This window comes from Oryctolagus cuniculus, chromosome 18 (assembly GCF_051225735.1).
Source record: "Oryctolagus cuniculus isolate XC-2025 breed Fujian yellow rabbit chromosome 18, ASM5122573v1, whole genome shotgun sequence".
In the NCBI taxonomy this organism is placed as follows: Eukaryota; Metazoa; Chordata; class Mammalia; order Lagomorpha; family Leporidae; genus Oryctolagus; species Oryctolagus cuniculus.
Genome location: NC_142884.1, coordinates 6885569 through 6889384, shown reverse-complemented (window position 1 = coordinate 6889384; position 3816 = coordinate 6885569). Strand labels below are relative to the sequence as shown.

Here is a 3816-nt window from a genome sequence, read left to right as displayed (position 1 = left end):
GCCTCACTAACCTACATTTTTATAAAACCATCCAGGTTTAACCCACCACTTTACACAACAATTTGCTGGCATATACCTGCCTAAGTGACAGTCTTGTTTCAAATGAAATGGACACTGCTGCCTTTTGAGTTATGAATACAGAATTAGTCACACTCACCACATACTTGTGAGTCATATTTTGTAAATGGCCTTAACAGTTACATATTAATCTCTTTAGAAACATGGCATAAAGAGACATATTAAGTAGCTATCTCTAAGTATGAATTGAGGAAATGGATAATATTGTGAATAGAGACTGTTGAGTTTGATTGAATACGTGTAATTATTCCTTCAATTGCCACACAGGAATCTCACGCTCAAAGACAATAATCAGGAACTGGGAGCTGATAGGATGGTCACCAGAGACTTGACAATGGGGATTATCTACTTAACACAGACTATTACTGGAATCCTGAGGAATTTCTGTCTTCTTTCCCATTATCTCTATCTCTACTGCACAGGATGCAAGCTTAGGTTCACAGATTTGATCATCAAACACCTGACTGTAGCCAACTGCTTAGTCATTCTGTCTAAAGGAGTTCCCCGAACCATAGAAGCTTTGGGGATGAAGCATTTCCTCAGTGATATTGGGTGCAAGCTTGTGTTCTATGTGCACAGAGTGGGCAGAGATGTTTCCATTTGTAGCACCTGGCTTCTGAGTATCTCCCAGGCTGTCTCCATCAGTTCCAGGAACACAGAGTGGGCCAAGCTCAAAGCAAAGTCTCACAAGTACATTGGCTCCTCCATTACACTCTTCTGGATGGTGAACCTGATACTAAACATCATAATACCTGTGCATGTGACTGGGAACAGCAGGGACAAAAATACTACAAAGAAAGCTGATTATGGCTACTGCTATTTGGTCAATAGTGACAGATTCATGGACTATGGAACACTGTATGTAGCACTGTTGTTATTCCGAGATGTTTTCTTAGTGCACTCTTGCTCTGGGCCAGTAGCTCCATGGTTTTCACCCTATACAGGCACAAGCAGCAGGTCCAATACATCCATGGGACCAATGTCTCTTCCAGGTCCTCCCCAGAGTCCAGAGCCACCCTTACCATCCTCATCCTGGTGAGCACCTTTGTGTCTTTGTTCACTCTCTCCTCCATCTTTCATATTTCTCTGACTGTTTTGAACAATCCTAGTTTTTGGCTGGTGAACACCACTGTACTAATCATTGGAAGTGTCCCAACTGTGAGCCCCTACATTCTCATGAGCCATGACTCAAGAGTTCATAGGGTCTGCTGTGCCTGCACCAGGAATACACAATCTCCTTCGCAGCAAGACAGTGCAAGTGTATGATAATTCATATTGGTCTGTTCTCAATATGTTTCAACTTTCATTAATACTTTGTACATGACAAGAGGACAGACAGACATAGACCTCAAATTCCCATGATTCCCACACAAATGCCTGTAATAGCAGGTCTCAGATGGCAGAACTGGGAGCAAGGTACTCTATTCACGCCTCCTACAGTTACTTGAGCCATTGTCCCTGCCTCCCAGGTCTGCATCAGCAGCAGGCTTGGGTTCGCAGCAGAGCTGGGTATGGAACCCGGGTAACTCTGATATTTGATGTGGCAATTTTATCTGGGATCTTAAGCAACAGGCCAAACACCTGCATTACAATGGTGAGTTCTTCATGCACTGATCCATCCGGGAATGTAAGCACATTTTGGAAGCCATCCCAGTACCAAAGTGGGGGTTAACAAGGCAGCATGAATTTCTGCTTTAAAATAAGAACATGGGCCTGGCATTGAGTATTAATCCTATATTGAGTCAAGTTCATTTACAGACTGCTGTACTTCTGATCTAGCTCCCTGCTCACGGCCTGAGAAAACCAAAGATGATGGTCAGAGCACTTGTGTTCCTATCACCCATATAGGAGACTTGGATGATGTTGCTGTGTAGGGAACATAGCTTCTGTCAAAGCCTTCTCAGTGAGGACACACTCTTCCTGGACACAGAGTGTGGCCACAGGTACTAATTAAGGATAGTAAATGGCCTATTAACAGGAAGAGCATTGAGCCCTTGTAGAAATGTTGGACCCACAAGGACATGTAGCTGCTTTAACAGACATGCTTATCTAACATGTCTTGCTAAACAGGTTTCAAACTGTTGAAATCTTTACTTAGTATAGAGTTGATCTTCTGTATATAAAGATAATTAAAAATGAAACTTAGTGAAGAATGGGATGGGGGAGGAAGTAGGAGATGGGATGGTTTGAGGGTGGGAGGGTGGTTATGGGGGGAAGAACTACTATAATCCGAAAGTTGTACTTTTGAAATTTATATTTATTAAATAAAATTTTTCTATATAAAGAAACACACTTCAAAGAAATCTTAGAGTTATATGAGCATGCACCTACACTTTACAAATGGCTGATGTGATTCTGGACATTAAAGAAACACACTTGGTTTTGTCTGGCGGCATTCTTCTGAGGAAGAGTTTCCAGGTAGTTTTTCTCCTTTTGCTTGCTACAACCACAACACTCCTGGCTCCTGGCTTCTGTTTGGCTCAACCCTGGACATGGAATCCATCTGGGTAGTGAACCAGAGGATGGAACATCTTTGTCTGTCTGTCTGTCTGTCTCTTTCTTTCTCACTGTATCTTCCTTTCTCTTAGTAACTCTGGCTGTCAAATAAATGAATATTATAGTCTGTATCTTCCTCTCTCTCTTTATCATTCTGTTTCTACTGTCTCTTAGTAATTCTGCCTTTCAAATAAACATGTTTTATTTCTAAAAATAAAACAAAGAATAAGCTTTTAAGCAATAAAAGATTTACTATCTAATTGCCACATTCTTATATTATGGAAATGTTATTAATGTTTCATGCTCCACCAAGAAATACGGAGGTGAAGAAGTCATGGGTGTCCCCTGAATCTGACATAATGAATTTAGCAGAAATGACAAGTTATGGAATATAGCAAAAGCTCCTTACATAAAGGGAATGTAACGGGTATTGGGAAGAATTTGGAGAAAGTGAATTCTTGTACACTGCTGACAGGAATGTACACTGGATGGAGCTGTTAAGGAAAACAGAACGGCAGTGTCTCAGAAGTTAAAAATGGGACTTCATATGACCCCATGGCCCCACTTGTGCCTATAGAACCAGAGGACAGTAAATGAGATCTTTAATACATCTTGAACTCATGTTTGTCACTATATTGCTCATGGTATCTATGGCATGGAAGCAACTGAAGTATGTATCAAAGGTAAGTGATTAAAGATACTGTGCTATATAAAAATGGAATATTATCTAGTCTTTAAAAAGAGGGAAAGATTAGCAAAGCGCTAGCGTGAATGGACATGAAGGACACTGTGTAAGTGCAATGAGTCAGACACAAAAAGATAATTCCTACATGAACTCACTTATATGAGGAATCAGAAATAGAAAATTCAGGGGTGCTTGTGGCACAATGGGTGAAGCTGCTGCCTGTGATGTTGTCATCACATTAGAGTGCTTGTTCAAGTTTCAACTGGTCTGCATTCAATTCAGCCCCTGCTATAATGCCTGGGAAAGGAGCAGATAATGGCCCTAATATTGGGTCCTAACACCTACCTGATAGACCCTCATTGCATTAGCAATGTTCCTTTTGCTAGAGAATGTTATATACACATGACATAACACTCAAGGGAAAATATGTATAGTGTCATAAAACTAGTGAACTACTTCAATGAAAAGTTTGTATTTAAAATTCACATAATATTCATAAAATAGTACCTATTTATTTTTATAACATTGACAAGAAAAATGAGAATATCTAAATCTTA

The 3816-nt window shown here is 40.2% G+C and overlaps 1 pseudogene; it reads left to right on the top strand.

Moving 5' to 3' along the window:
* The first annotated feature begins 391 nt into the window (after positions 1-391).
* LOC149120737 (vomeronasal type-1 receptor 4-like) lies at positions 392-1344 on the top strand (annotated as a pseudogene).
* The last annotated feature ends 2472 nt before the right edge of the window (positions 1345-3816 follow it).